The sequence below is a fragment of the Emys orbicularis genome, chromosome 7 (genome assembly GCF_028017835.1).
Source record: "Emys orbicularis isolate rEmyOrb1 chromosome 7, rEmyOrb1.hap1, whole genome shotgun sequence".
Lineage (NCBI taxonomy): Eukaryota > Metazoa > Chordata > Testudines > Emydidae > Emys > Emys orbicularis.
In genome coordinates, this window is record NC_088689.1 from 59424685 (window position 1) to 59446998 (window position 22314).

Consider the following 22314-nt stretch of genomic DNA (forward strand, 5'->3'; position numbering starts at 1 on the left):
AGTGTAGGATAGGAAAAAGATCACTCCCCGGGATGGTGTAGAGTCCAACATTATGCAGGCTCCCTGGGTAGCAACATCTAGGAAGATCTTGGGAACAGAAGAAGATAGGAGTGGACCAGAGTGTCTATTGCTCTATATACCCTGTGGTATCTCCTTTTCTCCCTGCATTGGTGAGAGAATGGTTTGAGGACACTCCTGGGAAGCTGCTCCACTCGTTGGGGAAGTGTGTGAGAAATTTCTTACCCCCTTCTGCTTATGAGGATTCCCAATGCCCAGCCCAGTTACACAAGCTGAATGCCAAGTAGTAGTAGTGATGGTGTGGGTGTGAGCCAAGGCTCTTTGAAATCAATGGCTAGACTCTCATTGACTTCAGTGGGCTTTGGATCAGGACCTAAGTCACTGCTGGCAGCCCTTTTCTCAAACCTTGCCTTTGCTGGTTTGATGACAGTGATCAGATGTGCGTGTGGTTTGTGTGGGTGTGTAAAATCTATTCAGTTTACACATCAGAATGATATTGTTTGTCTAGTGGTTAGTATGATATAGAAGAGTCATGATAGAATTGTAAAATACTGTAAATGACTCTTTCTATAGTGCTATAGGGGAACATGGTATTTGACACACAAAAACAACATGAGCAGCTTGCAGTATAGCTAAATGATCTATGATTTCCAGGGTTTTCGTTGTGGTCTCCCTTTATAATAACTGAGTTGAATTTTATTGCAGGGTTTCATAGTACACAGTATGGCCTTGGTTCTGCAAAGAGATGCATATAAGCAGGGCTTTGGAACGGAGCCTGGAGCTGGAGCGCGGAGCAGCTCCGGAGCAGTGGAGCTGCAGGTTTTTGCCTGGAGCTGGAGCGGAGCCGGAGCACAGCTCCAAAGCCCTGCATATAAGAGGATACATCACGTATTTCTTCCCTGAAGTATACGTGTGTGCATTTCCTTCCAGGATTGAGACCTGTTCCTCTAATGTTGTTGCATAGTATATGCTGCATTATCCAGGCATGTAACTACAATGGAATGTACAAAGTTCTCTTAGCATGGGACTCCTCAAACACACTAAGCCAAACCCTGAAATCCTTACCTGGAGCTTAATCAGCCACAGTGAGACAAGGCAGAGTTTGGTTACTATAATTAACCCCCGTCTCAAATTAGGGATAGTTCTAGTTACAAATCAATCACCTTCAATAGTTACTATTTCCTTAGTAAGCATCAGGAAGGAAAATATTACACCATGATTTTGTTTCTCTCAGATAAAATAATCACAGAAGACATTAGCTATATTGCTGAGAGAACAGGCTCCTGTTTATGTCTGAGACACAGAATATTGCATGGACTCTGCACTATGAAATTACTGAGAGGATATGCTTTAAAATTCACAAATAGTGAGGCGGTACTGGTCGCATTTTCTGTCATTCCAGCTGCCATCAGTGTACATCTCCACACAGTTTTCCCCTCCTTTGCTATTTGGCTCAGAAGTGTACCAGTTGGTATAAATCAGAGGTTTCCCATCCAGATAATGGAATTCACCTGGAACATCACTCTCTCTTATACCCAGATAAGCATATCTGTTAAACTGTTTCACAATATCCAAAATAGCATTGTTCTCCTCCTTGTTCCTGGGGTGGCGATGGAGCCACCAGCATGTTCGCACGCTTTTAATGTGGTTTCAAAATTGACTTCTTTCCCATTGGTAGCGAGAATTTTCCCGCCCACTTCTGTTATTTTTCCTTCCAAAATAAGGACTGCAAAGGAAAGAGAAAAGATATGGTTGATTTTTTTTGTCTTATTTTATACTATATTTATACTGTCCATGTTGCTACTATACTCCTGGCTTCAAGACTAAGATTGATAAGTTTATGGAGGGGATGGTATGATGGGATAGCCTAATTTTGGCAATTAATTGATCTTTGAATATTAGCGGTAAATATGCCCAATGGCCTGTGATGGGATGTTAGATGGGGTGGGATCTGAGTTACTACAGAGAATTCTTTCCTGGGTGTCTAGCTGGTGAGTGTTTCCCACATGCTCAGGGTTTAGCTGATCGCCATATTTGGGGTTGGAAAGGAATTTTCCTCCAGGGCAGATTGGCAGTGGCCCTGGGGTTTTTTTGCCTTCCTCTGCAGCGTGGGGCACGGGTCACTTGCTGGAAGATTCTCTGCACCTTGAAGTCTTTAAACCATGATTTGAGGACTTCAATAGCTCAGACATAGGTTAGGGGTTTATTACAGGAGTGGGTGGGTGAGATTCTGTGGCCTGTGTTGTGCAGGAGGTCAGACTAGACAATCATAATGGTCCCTTCTGACCTTAAAGTCTATGAATCTATGAGAAACTGCAACAGCCTGTTTGATGTTTATCTTCACGTGCTGCCCAACATGCTGGACATGTACATCACAGTCCTTCGCACTATGCTGTGCCTAGTCCCTTTTGATTCTAGTCTATGTAAGTTCTTCTACTCCGTTCATACATATAGTATGCAGAATGCTCAGTATGTTGTATAGCCCTAAGCACCCGTCTATGTCCCATCTTATGGACAGTCTTTTGCATTGCCCTATATACCGAATAGACACACACACTGACCAATCTTTCTTGGGTACTTATGTGGCCTCCATTACTGCAGTATCTGAGCGCCTCACAAATTATCTTTACAACACCCTTGTGAGGTAGGGCGGTGCTATTATCCCCATGTTATGGTACAGACAGACTGAGTGACTTGCCTAGGGTCATGCAAGATGTTTGTGGCAGAGCAGGAATTGAACCCTGGTCTTCCACATCTGAGGCTGGGCTGCTGGATCACCTTTCCTCTTCTTCCAATGTGCAACAAACACCTCAGCATACTTAATTGGTGTTTGGAAGTAAGTTTTGGTGAGGAAAGTTTTAAAATTGAATAAAGTTTTTGAAATGCAACTTACTTTAAGTTGGGCCATCATGGTTCATTTTGTACATTGCATTTTACACAAGTTGTGAGGAAAAGCAGAAATATTACCTCCTTCCAGTCTGGTAATTCGATGTTTTAAAACCTGGAGGCTTTCTTGCAATTCAGGATCAACAGAAGCAGGCAGGCCTAGAGATAATAATAATTATACAATTGATTTAAACTGGACTTCACTGATATGAAAAATGCATCATATACAATTAATAACAATTTTCCAAAATTGTCTTGTACTTGATGTGTGTCAGTTTCATTTTCTGTGGTGGAAAATTCTATTTCCCTGCATTTATATATTTTCAAAGAAACCCTATCACATATTGATTGTTCTTATACATAATACATAAACTATATGCCTGTTGAAACTCCAGAGAGTTTCAACTACTGGAGAATAGTTACTTAAAGCACATTACATGTGAAATAAATTCAATTTTTCTAATCTGAAGTCTTTTGTGCATGTGAAATCCATGAAAGGGTTAATATTTTAGAAACTGTATCCTGCGTAGGCTGAGCCAATTAGAACTGGCTGTGATTTAAATTTGCAACTTGACAGCCACAATGGAAAACTTTAGTGGGTTTGGAGTTCCTGTGATATTGAACAGAACTGGAATTCTCTTCTCTGATTCCTTTATGGTCAGTTAAACTCTTATAGTTTTATAGTATCTGAATAGTGACTGCAAAAATGTCATTGTAGGGTTCCATGTAGGTTCTCTCCAAAATGACATATGAAATATCTATAGTTTATAGATACAACGATTTTAAAAACAAAAACAAAAAACTCCCAGCATGCAAGTTTTTCATGGGATCTGAGAATCAAGCTGGCAATTTTTGTCATACAAAATCATCACCAGTAATAAAACGTCTGCAGATGAAATTATGCCATCAGTGACACCTGTACAGTCCCAGTGCCATCAGTGGAGTAGCATAACTGTAACTGATTGAAACTCAGTACAAGATTCTGTTGCTGCTGCACAAGGAGGAATAGATTCCTTCTCAGTGTCTCGGAGCTGTGCTGGCTTTGCATTTGTAAGACGAGTAAAAGGTAGTAAAACGTATTTTAGTCAGTACAGTCAGCAGATCTGATAGATACAGGAAGCAGATCAGTTGAATAACAAAGGCACCATTTTTACATAGTCACTTCTAATAGCAGAACTGCACTTTAATAGACTCAGTTACTTTTCCCTGGACTGCTTTATACACAGCACAAGTATCCAGTAATTTGGACTAAACAAAGATTTGTCTTATTCACCTTGTGGTCCAGGCTCCCCTCTCTCCCCCTTGTTGCCTTTTTCACCCTGGGACCCTTTCACCCCAGGAAGCCCATCTCTTCCGGGACGACCTGGCATGCCCTGTGGCTCTGGAGGACCTGGCGAAGAGAAGCACACAAATGAAAAATGTACAAATTTTTTTTTCAACTGATGCATTTTATGGGAAATTCAGAATAAACATGGGTTTAACAGATGCTGGCCAGCAAAGCAACAAACTGCATTGTGCTTCTGAATAACTTCATTAATGCACAAGCCTCAGGTGTCTGTTGGCTTCATAACAGAGGCAAAACACTGACTCCCTGGAATGAGCAACCAAATACATATTAGGAGCCCAACTACTTGAACCTTCTCTTGCATCTGAAGAAGTGAGGTTCTTACCCACGAAAGCTTATGCTCCCAATACTTCTGTTAGTCTCAAAGGTGCCACAGGACCCTCTGTTGCTTTTTACAGATTCAGACTAACACGGCTACCCCTCTGATACCACTGCTGTACAGCCAAAATGCTTCTGAAATAAATGTAGTCAAACTTTACTAATTCTGGGTCACTGAGAACGAAAATGATGCTTAAAATTGTTGATTGGCTCTAGTTTTCAAGATATGCTACTGGGTCAGTATATACGACCCTTGACTTGGGAATGGCGGAGGATAAGTGAGTTATAAAGGGAAGGGATCTCAATTTAAACCAGAAATGACTAAAATACATCTTTGACTGGATCTATGAATAAATCTATGACTGGGTTTGGACAGTACTTGCTTTTTAGGCAAAACAATGAATGATGCAATCTGAAGCTGGTATTGCGTCATACATGATATGAATTGCATCATGTTATTCCTAGAAGTCATGGATGATGTAATCATAACGAAGCTTACATCACTCTGCTGAACAAATTGCCCTATATCAGCTCTAGAAATCATACGGTGTCGTGCTCTCTTATTTGTCAGTGTTTGATTTTGCAAAGGGACACGTTTCTGTTTAGCCAAAGTGAGCAGAGATGCCTCGTACTTGTGTGAACAGTGCAGATAACTTCTGCTATGTTTGTGGTGAAGTGACTTTTGCATCACAAAAGCGCAGTATAACCACTATGGTTAAGAAAGCCTATCACCTTTCTTTTGGCTGCAAAATTGGAGATCAGGACAAGAGGTGGCCCCACACATATGCTGCAACACTTGTGCAACAAATCTTTGCCAGTGGTTGAACAGGAAAAGGAAATCTATGCCTTTTGCAGTGCCAATGATTTGGAGAGAGCCAGCAGATCATACCAGCAATTGTTACTTCTGCATGGTGCCTCCAGTTGGGAAAGGTGTGTCAAAGAAGAAAAAGTGGACTGTGCATTCTCCAAACATTCCATCAGCTATACGCCCAGTACCCCACGGAGAAGGACTGCCGGTTCCTGATGCACCAGAATCATTCTCACTTGAGTCAGATGAGGAAGAGGAAGAGGATGAAACTTCTGGTCCTGAACCATCAATGTCACAGGACCCACATTTTCTCCCATCCTCCTCCTCTGAACCACACCTCATAACACAAGGTGAACTGAATGACCTTGTCAGGGATATGGAACTACCCAAGAGTAAGGCAGAGCTGTTGGGCTCCAGACTACAGCAGTGGAATCTCCTGGCAGGTGATGTTAGGGTTTCCATGTTCCGTGACCGTCAAAAGGATCTTGTCCCATTCTTCTTCATGGAAGGTGATCTTGTAGCCTGCAACAACATCGATGGTGTGATGGCAGCCCTCAACATCGTTCACGATCCAGATGAGTGGAGACTGTTCATTGATTCATCGAAGACGAGTCTTAAAGCTGTTCTACTGCATAATGGCAATGTTTTGCCATCAATTCCAGTTGGTCATGCAGTCCATATGAAGGAAACCTATGACAACATGAAACAACTTTTGAGGTGCATAAACTATGCCCAACATCAGTGGCAGCTTTGTGGCGATTTGAAGGTTGTTGCTCTCTTGCTTGGTCTGCAGACTGGATACACAAAGTACTGCTGTTTTCTCTGCGAATGGGATAGTCGTGCAAGAGATTCCCACTACATCAAGAAAGATTGGCCACTCTGACAGTCATTGGTGCCTGGGAGGAAAAGTGTTCAGCATCCACCACTTGTTGAATCAAGGAAGATTTTGTTACCACCCTTACACATCAAGCTGGGTCTGATGAAGAACTTTGTCAAGGCCATTGACAAAACACAAGCAGCTTTCAAGTACCTCCGTGGAAAATTTCCAAGGTTAAGTGAAGCTAAGATAAAGGAAGGTGTCTTTTTTGGTCCTCAGATTCGTGAATTTCTTCGAGATGATGCATTTGACCATGCGCTGCGTGGCAAGGAAAAGACGGCATGGAAAGCCTTCCAGTTAGTGGCAATAAATTTTGTCGGATACAACAAGGCAGACAACTACAGGTTGTTGGTGGAAAACCTCCTCAAGGCATACAAAAGCCTTGGTTGCATCATGTCACTAAAGATACATTTTTTGCCCTCTCATCTAGATTTTTTTCCACCGAACTGCGGAGCAGTGAGCGACGAGCACGGCGAGCGATTTCACCAGGACATTGCAACAATGGAGAAACGCTATCAGGGCAAATGGAGCCCATCAATGCTTGCAGACTATTGCTGGACAGTGACAAGAGATGCTCCATTTAATGAATACAAGAGACAAGCCAAGAAGCGCCGAGTAGACACTGAATAGGACTAAACTATGTACATAATAGTTTTTTGCCTTTTGTTTCATAATAAATTTTATTTATATAACCCTTTTGCTGATTTTTAAAGTGTTACATAAACAGGACAGGTGAAATATTATCATGTAAAGCAACCATAAACGCATGAAAAGACCTAGGTTTACAATTTATGATTAAAACTCTACTATCTACACAATATACATAGACATAAAATGTAAAAACTTAAATATCTTAGAAACAGTAGCCAATCAGTTGTTTTAATTGTCATATTTGAATTCAGCACATCAAAATACATAATAAATAGCACATTTTATCTCTGAAGCAGACGACTTCTCAAAAATTGTAGACCAGTGCACTGCTCTACAGCCAAAATGCTTCTGAAATAAATGTAGTCAAACTTTACTAATTCTGGGTCACTGAGAATGAAAATGATGCTTAAAATTGTTGATTGGTTCTAGTTTTCAAGATATGCTATTGGGTCAGTATATACGACCCTTGACTTGGGAATGGCGGAGGATAAGTGAGTTATAAAGGGAAGGGATCTCAATTTAAACCAGAAATGACTCAAATACATCTTTGACTGGATCTATGAATAAATCTATGACTGGGTTTGGACAGTACTTGCTTTTTAGGCAAAACAATGAATGATGCAATTTGAAGCTGGTATTGCATCATACATGATATGAATTGCATCATGTTATTCCTAGAAGTCATGGATGATGCAATCATAATGAAGCTTACATCACTCTGCTGAACAAATTGCCCTATATCAGCTCTAGAAATCATACAGTGTCGTGCTCTCTTATTTGTCAGTGTTTGATTTTGCAAAGGGACACATTTCTGTTTAGCCAAAGTGAGCAGAGATGCCTCGTACTTGTGTGAACAGTGCAGATAACTTCTGCTATGTTTGTGGTGAAGTGACTTTTGCATCACAAAAGCGCAGTATAACCACTATGGTTAAGAAAGCCTATCACCTTTATTTTGGCTGTGCATTATCCAAACATTCCATCAGCTATTCGCCCAGTACCCCACGGAGAAGGACTACCAGTTCCTGATGCACCAGAATCATTCTCACTTGAGTCAGACGAGGAAGAGGATGAAACTTCTGGTCCTGAACCATCAATGTCACAGGACCCACATTTTCTCCCATCCTCCTCCTCTGAACCACATCTCATAACACAAGGTGAACTGAATGACCTTGTCAGGGATTTGGAACTACCCAAGAGTAAGGCAGAGCTGTTGGGCTCCAGACTACAGCAGTGGAATCTCCTGGCAGGTGATGTTAGGGTTTCCATGTTCCGTGACTGTCAAAAGGATCTTGTCCCATTCTTCTTCATGGAGGGTGATCTTGTAGCCTGCAACAACATCGATGGTGTGATGGCAGCCCTCAACATCGTTCACGATCCAGATGAGTGGATACTGTTCATTGATTCATCGAAGACGAGTCTTAAAGCTGTTCTACTGCATAATGGCAATGTTTTGCCATCAATTCCAGTTGGTCATGCAGTCCATATGAAGGAAACCTATGACAACATGAAACAACTTTTGAGGTGCATAAACTATGCCCAACATCAGTGGCAGCTTTGTGGCGATTTGAAGGTTGTTGCTCTCTTGCTTGGTCTGCAGACTGGATACACAAAGTACTGCTGTTTTCTCTGCGAATGGGATAGTCGTGCAAGAGATTCCCACTACATCAAGAAAGATTGGCCACTCTGACAGTCATTGGAGCCTGGGAGGAAAAGTGTTCAGCATCCACCACTTGTTGAATCAATGGAGAAACGCTATCAGGGCAAATGGAGCCCATCAATGCTTGCAGACTATTGCTGGACAGTGACAAGAGATGCTCCATTTAATGAATACAAAAGACAAGCCAAGAAGCGCCGAGTAGACACTGAATAGGACTAAACTATGTACATAATAGTTTTTTGCCTTTTGTTTCATAATAAATTTTATTTATATAACCCTTTTGCTGATTTTTAAAGTGTTACATAAACAGGACAGGTGAAATATTGTCATGTAAAGCAACCATAAACACATGAAAAGACCTAGGTTTACAATTTATGATTAAAACTCTACTATCTACACAATATACATAGACATAAAATGTAAAAACTTAAATATCTTAGAAACAGTAGCCGATCAGTTGTTTTAATTGTCATATTTGAATTCAGCACATCAAAATACATAATAAATAGCACATTTTATCCCTGAAGCAGACGACTTCTCAAAAATTGTAGACCAGTGTAATTGTAACCTTGTAACTCTGATTATTTTACCATTTACCATTTTACCATTTAATTACTACTTCATTTATTTTAATAAAAAGTCTTTAAGGCTATATCTGTCTCAGTGTGAGCTTCCTGTGGAGCCTGATTCGGGACAAGAATTTTTATCTTCTAATCAAACATATTGGCGAGCCAAAAACCCATATTATCCAAATTAATATTATTAACACCCTAAATAAGGCAACAGGCTGTTTTAGCAGTTAATATATGCTGCTTCTGTTGCAGAGCCTACGTACAGTCAGTTTATGGATTGTGACGAATATACAAATGAAAGCCTTGACTCTATCTTGTATTCGATGCTGACAGGCTTTGCCATGACAATTCATGTTGGCCTGAGTGGCTAACCAAAAATTCAGGGTCTTGCAGGTTGTTTCAGTTACTAGGAGAAACTGATTATGGAATCTGGCACCTTTGATACGATCTTGTTTACTTACGAGGAATGTGCAAAGCCTCGTTTCCCTGAACACAGGAGGAGCCAAACAGGGGCTCACAGCTCCAAACCTCTTTTTGCCAGCCCCAGCCCCAGCCCCAGCCCCAACAGCCCTTTCTCTAGGTTTTTGCAGGACCACACACTCAATACTTGGTCAGTCTGTGTCTGGCTTTCTGCTCCTTCTGTGTCTGTTTCTGTGCTTACTCTCCCTACCCCACCTCTACACAAAGACAATAACTAGCCAAGTCCTCCACCCACATAGTTCTATTTTCTGGGCAGACTTGCATATATCTTAGTTTGGGGCTGTGACATGCGCTTGTGTTTTGGGTTTAGGCCCCCTTGAGTTTCTTTCATTTAACCTGAATGAAGTGCAGCTGTTAACCTCACCAGTTTCAAAAAGGTTTAACCCAACCTATAATGTTATTCTCCATGGAAAATACAACTCCAGATGGCACTGTGATTAAAACTGTAAGTGCAGATATTGACTCAGTTCCTTGAGTGCAGTGTGGCCACTGCACCACTGCTGGATTCTAGCCCTAACCCTGACCTAACCGGCTATGAAAAGATGACCCTACTAGAGGGGTGTAACAGACTTTAAAGCATTCAATCTCTTTTGAGGTGACAGAGCCCCTTAGCCCCAAAACAATATCAAAACAAGAGAGTTTTCAGCCCCGCTGGGCTCAACTGTTTTCCCCCTGTCCTTATTGGCAGGCTCCCAGGAGCAACATGGTCTATTCACTGGTTCTTGGGCTCCAATCAACCCAACCGTCCAGGTCAGGTCTACCATCCTATCAAGGTCCTCTGGCAGGCCATAGCCCTCAGCCAGTTCCTAGCTTGAGGCCAGCTTCTTGCCTCACATTGGAGCAACCTGTCTGCTCTCCTCACAACCAGCCCTTAATTGCTGGACTTTCCTCCCTCAGTCCTCCTCCCTGGTTCTAGTCCAGCCCACAAGCCTCTTGGGCTCAAGTCATTATACATCTCCCCAAACCTGGCCTCACCAGCTTCCTCCTGGCTAGGCTTCCTCCTGGCTTCAGGCTTTGGCTTCCCAGGTGTGTCTACGCTGCACACTAAGCCCAGGCTTGTGGACTCGGTGGTTCCAAGCCCATGCTTGAGAGTCTACACTGCATTATAAACCTGGGTTTACAATTGCTGGAGCTGGCTCTTACAGCTGTGCTAATGCATCTGTACTGTACAAGGCAGACCTTCTGACTTGAGTCTGCGGTTTGAGCTGCAGCCACACCACAAAATGACAGGGCTTGGACCTGAGTCACAGCAGGACTCAGTCTCTGACGCAACCTTCTAGCAGAGTCCTAGGACCCAAGTCAGACTGATTTGTGTGTGAACAGAAGGGGGACTTTGGGCTTATACCTGAGTCAGATCCTGGATGTAGTGTAGAGTGTAGACATACCCACAGATTTCTCTGTTCCTCAGGCTAGCACAAACCCAGCTTCTTATCTCACATTGGATAGCCTGTCTACTCTTCTCCCCAGTCAGAACCCAACCTCTTTTTAAGTCTCACACCCTGCAAAGATGTAGCAGGGCAGGGCCAAATGAACAGGGGCTGACTGGTCTAGGTCCTCCCAGCTCTTAAAGTGGCAGGCCACCCTGTTACAGGAGGGCTCCAGCAACAGCATAGAGCTGGCATAAGGGTTGTGGCCAGGGTTTCCCTCTTACTGATCCCCAGCTGCTGTACCGGCCCTTGGGGGATATGGGCAGCTGGAGTAACTTACAAGGTTCCTCTAAGTTGTTACTTAGGAGTGACCCGTCATGCAGCCAGCCCAGAGGATTGGGGGAGTGCAAAAGCCAGCATTTTTTACACATGCACACACATCCTTCGCATGGATTTCACTGAGCGCTCGCTGGCCACAGCTGAGAATCCCGGCCGCATACAAACAAGTGCATCATATGAATGTTGCCAAAGTAAATGATTTTCTAGCTTTTGCACAGTCAGCCAACTGTGAAACATTGACTTTTCAGTGGCTTCTGAAAAAATGGACCATATCGTTTTGTGAAACGCAATTTTCAGTGTTCACAGTTTTATCACTTAATTGCCTTGCCTCCAGCTGCTCCCCCTGCCATGCCCTTCGAAAGGATTACCATGCAGAGGTTTGTATGCAAATTCCCACCAGAGGCAAAACTACTTGTATTTCCATTGATGGTTGATTGAGTGTTTTAGTCTAAGTTAGTGATCTCCTAACTGAGACAATACACAAGGGGCAGTTAAAACAAAAATAAAGCTAGCTTCATTTCATAGTTGGAAAGGGGGTATATTAATAGGTTAAAAATAATTAAGGGAATCCTTTCAAAAGAAATATGGCCCATCCTAAATAGAAGTAGATTTGTTTGCAATGCTTATTGTACCAGGTCTCCTTAGCCCCTCACGAAACATTACTTCATCATTTTGCTAATTGTTATTGCAAGGTCATCCATCCAGATAATAAAATGTGGTAATTGAGAATCAGAATCCCAGAGTCGGGAAAATTAGTGCCAAATAACCATATATTTAGGCTCATTTCTTGGAGCTGCAATTTTGCCACTACCTAATTGAAGCGTTTCTTTTTCATGCCTCTCAAACCACTGCATTTCAAATGGTGCTTGCTGTAGCAACTATTTTTTATCATCTACTTGCTTTTTTTTTTTTCCTTTCAGAAGGAAATATCCACAGAAACTACAGAGAACAAAGTCCTGGCTTATTTTCTAAAACGTTCCCTATTTTTGATAGACAGTTATTGTGCTGAATACAAAATGATTCAGGAAATAATATGACAGTAGGCTAGGAAAGCATAAGTAACATTTCATTTGGATTCGTAAACAATCCTAATTTTATGTCAGGGTCATTTTTGGCTTTTTACCATTCAGAAGTGTTAGATGCGAAAAGAAAGACACATTGTAAGTGATGTCAGCAAATTTATCATCAAATTATCATAAAGTCCTCTTCAGGTGGTAAATAGAGTTTAAATTCCCATCTGTGAATCTGGACAGTAGAAAAGGATCAAGGTAAAATTTTCAAAGTCACAAGGCACAAATAAGAGTTCGGTTCCAAACTTTCAGTGGGAGCTGGGTGCCTAAACTGCCATTTGTGCCTTTGAAAGTCTCCCCTTATATCTATGAAGAGGAAGGTGAAAAGCAAATGGAGGGGTAACTGAAAAGAGGAAGACATGAAGCATAGGTAGAAGGATTTTTTTAAAAAAATAATATATTTGGATGTTGGGAGGGAAAAAAAAGAAAAAGATCTAGCAGCATCCCTAAAGAAAGGGTCCATTCCTATTGTCCTTTAAAGTCACTGGTAAAACTTCCTGGACATTATCCTGGCTCCACTGAAGTCAATGCGAATTTTGTCATTGACTTCTGTCAAGGCTGCTTCCCCACTTTGAACTTTAGGGTACAAATGTGGGGGCCTGCATGAAGACTTCTAAGCTTAACTACCAGCTTAGATCTGGTCCGCTGCCACCATTCCCAAAGCTAATTCCCTTCCCTGGGAAGCCTTGAGAAACCTTTCACCAATTCCCTGGTGAATACAGATCCAAACCTCTTGGATCTTAAGACAAGGAGAAATTAATCATCCCCCTCCTTTCTCCCACCAACTCCTGGTGAATACAGTTCCAACCCCCCTGGGATCTTAAAACAAGGAGAAATTAACCATCCCCCCTCCTTCCTTCCACCAACTCCTGGTGAGTACAGATCCAACCCCCTTGGATCTAAAACAAGGAAAAATCAATCAGGTTCTTAAAAAGAAGGCTTTTAATTAAAGAAAAAGGTAAAAATCATCTCTGTAAAATCAGGATGGAAAATAACTTTACAGGGTAATCAAACTTAAAGAGCTCAGAGGACCTCCCTCTAGCCTCAGGTTCAAAGTATAGCAAACAGAGATAAACACTCTAGTAAAAGGTACATTTACAAGTTGAGAAAACAAAGATAAAAACTAACACACCTTGCCTGGCTGTTTACTTACAAGTTTGAAATATGAGAGACTTGTTCAGAAAGATGTGGAGAACCTGGATTGATGTCTGGTCCCTCTCAGTCCCAAGAGCGAACAACCCCCTAAACAAAGAGCACAAACAAAAAGCCTTTCCCCCCCCCCAAGATTTGAAAGTATCTTGTCCCCTTATTGGTCCTTTGGGTCAGATGTCAGCCAGGTTACCCGAGCTTCTTAACCCTTTACAGGTAAAAGGATTTTGGAGTCTCTGGCCAGGAGGGATTTTATAGTACTGTACACAGGAGAGCTGTTACCCTTCCCTTTATAGTTATGACAACTTCAAAGGGTCCGAAATTTTGCCCCACATTGGCATCATCTGGAGCAGAAGGCCCAATGACTGAATATTGCTCTTATGGTTTATGGTGCCACAAGGATCCATTAATAGAATGACAGATGATGTGTAGCTGGTACATTTTTCCTTATATTGCTGCACGGGGGATGCTGTAGCGTAGGCTGTGTCAGCTACAGCTATAAAAATTAGCTCTGGGGTATTTTATTTTAACTCTGCAGAATGTTTTCTTTGTAAGTTAACTGATTAAAATGCCCCAGAGCTCATCTACCAGATAAAGACAAGATGAAGATTCAGAGAAACAGAAAGAAAACAAAAGGGAATGGATAGAGCCATAGAACTTCACAAATCCCTTCACAGAGAATTAGGGTATCTTGGTTATTGCATGAGGCCAGTGCATCATTTATACTGATTTCATTTGTAGTTTTGAAGCTTATGATGTTTTCATAATCAGGAAAGAGACATTTTAAATGATTATTAATACCATTAGCTGCCAATAGAATATGATCCCTCATATTTCAATTCAGTGCTTAATATTCCACACACTAAATTGCAGCACATGTACTGAGAATGCATATACAAATCAACCACTTGTATGTACGAGTGGCCAATTATGTGTCTAACTGGCCATTGTTTACATGTTATGGATAAGTACATGGATTGCAGTAGCATCTATTGACTTCAGCCCTATTGTGCTAATTAGGCAATCATCTTCCTTTGCAAAAACAAGAATGATAGCTGTCAAGTTTGCAGCAGCATGTGTAAGTCCGTGTCCCTTGTAGTTTTTACAGTAGAAATAAGGCTAAGACCAGCTTTCTGTTTAAAACTCAACTCTTCTAAGTGCTCCAAAATCTGTGCAGTTACTCGGACTGCCTTGAAATTTAGTGAGCCTTATGGGGGCATGAGATACAGCCAGTGATCCAAATTTGGGGTCATTTGTCCAGGGTTTCCCATGATATAGCCATCTGGAAAAAGAAAAGCTTTTCTTAAGATGGACACATTTTGGCAATGCGTTTTTGCTCCCAGGTAGAGATCAAACCAGGGCTCAGATCCTCACACCAGAATATCAAACATTCGAGGGTTACCCCACCAGTGCGCATGGCACCCAATAGCCTTTTAGGGGAAATCAAATTAAAATGCTATTTTTAAAAGATTTTGCTTTTCCACGTAGGCACACTCAGGCTATGTCTACACTAGAGACCTGACAGCAGCACCGCTGTACTGCTACAGCTGCGCCGCTTTAAGGTCTCCCATGTAGCCGCTCTATGACAGTGGGAGAGAGCTCTCCCAGCATAATTCAACCACCCGCAACGAGTGGCAGTAGCTATGCTGGTGGGAGAGTGTCTCCCGCTAACATAGCGCTGTCCACACCGGCACTTCTGTTGGTGTAACTTATGTTGGTCAGGGGGATGTTTTTTCACACCCCTGAGTGACATAAGTTTTACTGACAAAAGTGGTATTGTAGATACAGCCTTATGCTCATGAGCCTGTTCTAGTGCCTAATGGATTATTGTGAGCTTCCGAGGACAGAGGAGTTAACAGGATTGTTAGCCTTCAAGGTTTCACACCAGCTGGATAACTCAAGAGGATAAGCAGTAGTCCTTTGAGCCTGACCCCCTCCAGGATATGAAGGCAACTCCCTCCTGGGGACCGTGGTGGAGGGGAGCAGGGCTGGATGTGGGGCACAGAGGTAGGGTGAATGACTATTTAGGTATTATAAACTATCCAACCTTTTTTGGTTCAGACCTTCAAGAAAATTACACTCAAACATTCCCCTTTATTAACTGTGAGAAACCAACTTTGCCAAATTAGTTGTTCATGAGGTCATAATCGCATTCATTCTGAGAAATGCAGCCACCTATGTTCAGGGGGCGAGACAAGGCTGCCTAATAGCTAGTGCTGCAGTATGTATTCTTTCAAATCGCTATCTGGACCTCTTCGTGTTGGCATAATTACCAGGCCCATTAAAGGCAAGATAAATGGGTCTCCAAAATTCCTTACAGCATAAGAATCAAAGCTATTCTGCAGCAGTATATTTTGTTAATTATAATCACACAGACTTTTCTTTCTGTTTGCTAGGGGCAGGAAAGAATAAACCTCCCAGAGAAACACAGAACACTAGCATATGGTGGCATGAATAAGAAATGTAATACATACCCATTTTTCTATTATATATAACTCTATGTCACTCTGTACCACAATGCTAAACACCAATGCAGCAGGTCATGAAGCAACAAATTAACATTGGTTAGTGAACGTAAAGGAATGCCATACTGCAGGCAGTAAAATCAATATAGGCCTGTTCAAAACCAAAGTAGACAAGCACTTAGCATTATAGAACACCATTGCACAGATTATCAACTGTACAGCTGTCACCCTCGTCACGTAGCTGTGAGCTCAAAGGGCTCTCCAGCCCTCCTTCTGACCTATGACATTACTGTTTTTGTATGCTAAGCATGTACCAAATATCAGCCCATTTCTTTATTTTAATTTTTCTTTTTCAGTGCAAGTCTCCTGCCTCACCCATATGTGATTAAGACAGTTGATCATCCTGGTGACTCACTGTTTTTTTTTTTTTTTTTTTTTGGTAGGTGACCTGTATTTGAGGCAGCTACAGCCTAGACCAAACATTTTAGCATTAGGTGAGTACATTTCCTGCATCACTGAGAATCCTGCAGTGTTGCTATTCCTATATAAAATATATTTTTTACCTAATATACAGGAGATTTAGTCCCAGTATTAGTCACCAAAGTGGATTGAGCTTTAGGTTTTCAGTCTGCTTTAGAGAACTCTGATTTCTTTGTTATCTTATTATTGTTTGTTTTCTATGGCTATCAGGCTGCTTGAATACTGTGCTATTTTTTGTAGCAGATTTGATAGGACTTGCATACGAAAAGAGAGTTCAAATCTTTTATCTTTCTTTTAGACTAGTTTGATAAGGTGCACGTAGTGCCTTTGCTAGTTTTGCTCAGCTGTGTGACAGTTTACAATTAACTTTTATCTTCTGTCCCTATTTTTTAAAACATTCAATGAGTGCAGCTAACTTGCCTCGTAATTCTGCTAAATTCTATGGAAAACACATACTTCTCTACAAATAATGAATCGTGTTTGTGGTGTGAGATTGGCGGATCAGACCTTCCTTCATATCAGTTGTAATTTCGAGCATCTTTAAATTGTTTGATAACTGCAAATAGTCTTCTTTGTTAAAAGTCACTTTTGCAACTGTAATTTGATGTGTTAAGTATTTGTAAAAACATAAAAACGGAAATTAGCAAGAAGGTAAAAACTCTATTGACGTTTATATCTAGGAAAATGTATACTGCTCCTTTTTGAGTAACTGCTATATTAAGCATGTTTTATTTGTACCATTCCTACTTGTTTTCTGTCATTATGTACACTATTTATGTCTTATTTAATTATGTTTCATTAAAGCAATCACTGAGAGGAAGGGATTGAAAAAAAAGCTAAAATGCAGTTTGACTATAAAAAATAAACAGCCTTGAAATTACTAAGGTCTGTTATTTATAGCTAGGAAAACACCAGTGTAATGATGCTTTTTGTGCTTCTTACACTTTTTTTTACTGTGGTCTGTAAATTAAACTGCTTAATTGTTCAGGGATCCTATGATATCAGTAGTACTTGTGGCACCTTAGAGACTAACAAATTTATTAGAGCATAAGCTTTCGTGGGCTACAACCCACTTCTTCGGATGAGGTTGTAGCCCACGAAAGCTTATGCTCTAATAAATTTGTTAGTCTCTAAGGTGCCACAAGTACTCCTGTTATTTTTGAGGATACAGACTAACACGGCTGCTACTCTGAAACCTATGATATCAGTGTATATGTAGATATTAAATTCACCATGTCACAATAAAGCATCTAGTTTCTTTTATAGATCCTCCATTCCCTTCCCTGTTTCTATAAATTTAAAACAGTTTTTTCTTAGTCACATAGTGCCACATTTGTATGTAAATCTATCACAAGAAGTTATACCTAAAATAACCTCAAGCCCGTCTCAGAACAATGTCCACATTCCCAGCACTCAGATCTCCTGATATAGGATTCTACTATCAAGTTTCCTCAAAGGCGTTAATAAAGAACACACCTTTAGTGAATAAGATTTAAATACAGACCAGTATACAGAAAGCTGTAACAATAGAAGGTCACTCTGTATAACTATTTTCAGTGCAACATAAATGGAAAAAACAGGTATGTACTTGACTTTGACATTTCCCATGCTGATGCTATTCAATCTGAAGACATGGCAAGCTAAGGTGACGCATTCAAATAGGTGAGTAGAAAACGTTACTATTGTATGTTGTTGTATACTGTTTCACAGATGCTAACATTTTGAGACTGAAATGCTGTGCAGTATTGAACAGATGACTGACACGTTTGATGTGTATATTTGTTACCCTCATTAACATTTGAGGGAGGTAGTACAGAATTAAAACCTGAACTGGGACTCATCTTTCTGGTCCTCCGCCAGTGCCAGTGGAGCATTCAATAGCCACTAGGGGTTATCCACATGCATGGCAGCTGCATTCAATGTGTGAGTGGCAGCTGTATTGCATGGTTTAGGCAGGCGGTGGGCCACACTGGCAGAGGTGTGTTGGTGAGCTGAGGAGATGGCAATTAGTTTCAAGAGTCTCACAGAATGATTGTGATCTGAGGGTAGGTCTACACTACGAAATTAGGTCAATTTTATAGAAGTCGATCTTTAGAAAGCGATTTTATACAGTTGATTGTGTATGTCCCCACTAAGCACATTAAGTCGGCGGAGTGCGTCCTCAATACCGTGGCTAGCATTGACTCACGGAGCAGTGCACTGTGGGTAGCTATCCCACTGTCCCCACAGTCTCCGCTGCCCATTGGAATGATGGGTTAAGCTTCCAATGCCTGATGGGGCAAAAACATTGTTGTGGGTGGTTTTGGGTACATGTCATCAGTCTCCCTTCCCTCCCTCCCTCCATGAAAGCAATGTCAGACAATCATTTCGCGCCTTTTTTCCTGGGCTACCGGTGCAGACACCATAGCATGACAAGCATGGAGCCCGCTCAGCTCACTGCTGCTCTTGTGAGCATTGTAAACACCTCACGCATTATCCTGCAGTATTTGCATGGCCGTTCTTAGTTGGTGGAGCGATTTGTCTGGATTTGCAGAACCTGGCTAGGATCCACCAGCATGAGGATGATTGTGAGGAGGACATGGACACAGACGTTTCTGAAAGCACGGGATGTGACAATTGGGATATCATGGTGGCAGTGGGGCTGGTTGATACAGTGGAACGCCGATTCTGGGCCCGGCAAACAAGCACAGACTGATGGGACCACACAGTGTTGCAGGTCGGGGATGATTCACAGTGGCTGCGAAACTTTTGCATGCGTAAGGCCACTTTCCTGGAACTTTGTGAGTTGCTTTCCCCAACCCTGAAGCGCAGGAATACCAAGATGAGAGCTTCCCTGACAGTTGAGAAGCGAATAGCGATAGCCCTGTGGAAGCTTGCAATGCCTGACTACTACCCGTCAGTCGGGAATCAATTTGGAGTGGGCAAATCTACTGGGAGGGGCTGCTGTGATCCAAGTAGCCAATGCAATCACTGACCTTCTGCTATCAAGGGTAGTGACTCTGGGAAATGTGCAGATCATACTGGATGGCTTTGCTGCAATGGGGTTCCCTAACTGTGGTGGGGCGATAGACGGAACGCATATCCCTATCTTGGCACCGGACCACCTTGCCAACCAGTACATAAACCACAAGGGGTACTTCTCAATGGTGCTGCAAGCACTGGTGGATCACAAGGGACATTTCACCGACATCAACATGGGGTGGCCGGGAAAGGTGCATGACGCTCGTATCTTTAGGAACTCCGGGCTGTTCGAGCAGCTGCAAGAAGGGACTTACTTCCCAGACCAAAAAATTACCATAGGGGATATTGAAAAGCCAATAGTTATCTTTGGGAACCCAGCCTACCCCTTGCTCCCATGGCTCATGAAGCTGTACACAGGCAGCCTGGACAGTAGTAAGGAGCAGTTCATCTATAGGCTGAGCAAGTGTAGAATGATGGTAGAATGTGCCTTTGGATGTTTAAAAGCTCGCTGGCACTGTTTGATGACTAGGTTAGACCTCAGAGCAACCAATATTCCCACTGTTATTACTGCTTGCTGTGTGCTCCATAATATCTGTGAGAGTAAGGGGGAGACGTTTATGGCGGGATGGGAGGTTGAGGCAAATCACCTGGTGGCCGATTTTGAGCAGCCAGATACCAGGGCGATTAGAAGAGCACAGCAAGGCACGCTGCACATCAGAGAGGCTTTGAAAACCAGTTTCATGACTGGCCAGGCTACGGTGTGACAGTTGTGTGTGTTTCTCCTTGATGCAAATCCACCCCCTTTGTTGATTTTAATTCCCTGTAAGCCAACCACCCTCCCCACTTCGATCACAGCTGGCAAAGGAAATAAAGTCACTATTGTTTTGAAACCATGCATTCTTTCTTTATTAATTAAAAAATAAGTGAGCTAACTGACAAGCTAGCCCGGGTAGGGTGGGGAAGAAGTGTAGGAGGGAAGGACAAGGCCACATTGCTTATTGTAGCCACACTACAAATCAAAACTGTTTGAATTACAGCCTTCTGTTGCTTGGGCCATCCTCTGGAGTGGAGTGGCTGCGTGCCCAGAGCCTCCCCTCCCACGTTCTTGGGCATCTGGGTGAGGAGGATATGGAACTTGGGGAGGAGGGCATGCGGTCACACAGGGCTGCAGCGGCGGTCTGTGCTCTTGTTGCTTTTCTTGCAGCTCCACCAGATGCCTGATTGTGTCCGTTTGCTTCCCCATTAGCCTCAGCATCGCCTCCTGCCTCTTCTCATCACGCTCACTTAATTCTTTCCTGGCCTCTGTCACTGAATGCCTCCATGCATTCAGCTGTGCCCTATCAGTGCGGGAGGACTGCATGAGCTCAGAAAACATGTCATCGCAGTGCGTTTTTTTTGCCTTCTAATCTGTGATAACCTCTGGGACGGAGATGATAGGGGAGCATAGAAACATTTGTACCTGCGGGGGGATAAAAAGGAAGAGTAGAATTTAAGAAGATACATTTCTGAGAACAAAAGGGAGACTCTTTCACAGTGAACCAAGCAATTCATAGCAGACAGCACATGTGCTTTAGGTACAAGGTCACCTTTTACCTTTTATATTGAGCGCCTGCCGGTATGGTGACACATCACACACGGCTGGGCAACAGAATTCGGTTTCCAGGCAGCCATGGTAGGCCAAAGGGTATGCGGGGTTGGCTTCTAACGCCTTCATAACATGTGGGAATGGTTTCAAACTGCAGCACCCTCCTTTCCCATAGCAAGCAATGCCGGTTGGGTGTGCCATTTAAAGGGAGGGGCTGCGGTTTTCGGGTGGATGTGCAGCACACCCCTCCCCCTACCCCACTGTGTGGCTATTCTCTGGGATGATCCCTTCACCCCTCCCCCCAATGCGTGGCTATTCTCAGGGATGATCCCTTTTAGCCAAGCGCAAACAGCCCAGCATGAACGGGGTCCTTTTACTGTTCCCTTACAAAAATTCCCCTATTTCAACCAGGTGACCATGAATGATATCACTCTCCTGAGGTTAACACAGAAAGATATAGACTGAATGTTGCTTAAATGTGACCAAACCCAAGACCATTCGCTGCCATGCTTTGTGTTGCAATGATTCCAGACTACTTGCTACTGGCTTGGCGTGGTAAGTGTCTTACCGCGGAGGACGAAATAAGGCAGCCCTCCCCAGAAACCTTCTGCAAAGGCTTTCAGAGTACCTCCAGGAGCGCTTCATGGAGATGTCCCTGGAGGATTCCCGCTCCATCCCCAGACACGTTTACAGACTTTTCCAGTAACTGTACTGGCCACAAATGCATCCCGATTCTTCTGGGCAAATGAAACATTAAACTCAATTGATTTTAACCCCTGCAGTATAGTTACAAATGTGCACTCACCAGAGGTGCCTTCTCCGGCTTCAGGATCTGGGAACCCGCCTTGGGAGGATATTGGCTCCAGGGTGATGAAAAGGTCCTGGCTGCCGGGGAGAACAGATTTTCCACTTCCCTGCTGCACATTCTCCTCCTCCTCTTCCTCATCTACAAAATCCTCCTCCCTGTTACGTGAGACGTCCCCCTTGCAGGTGTCCACGGACAGTGGTGGGATAGTGGTAGGGTCCCCCCCTAGAATGCCATGCAGCTGATCATAGAAGCGGCATGTATGGGGCTCTGACCCGGAGCGACCATTTGCCTCCTTTGTCTTTTGGTAAGCTTGCCTGAGCTCCTTAACTTTCACGGGGCACTGCTGTGTGTCCCTGTTGTAGCCTCTCTCCACCATGTCCTGGGCGATTTTGGCATATATATTAGCATTTCTTTTTTTGATCGGCGTTCGGCCTGCACAGATTCTCCTCATACAGCAATCAGATCCAGTGTCTCCTGT

The 22314-nt window shown here is 42.7% G+C and overlaps 1 pseudogene; it reads right to left on the minus strand.

The window, feature by feature from the left end:
• Positions 1-1368: 1368 nt before the first annotated feature.
• LOC135881539 (pulmonary surfactant-associated protein A-like) lies at positions 1369-21157 on the minus strand (annotated as a pseudogene).
• Between the last annotated feature and the right edge of the window lie 1157 nt (positions 21158-22314).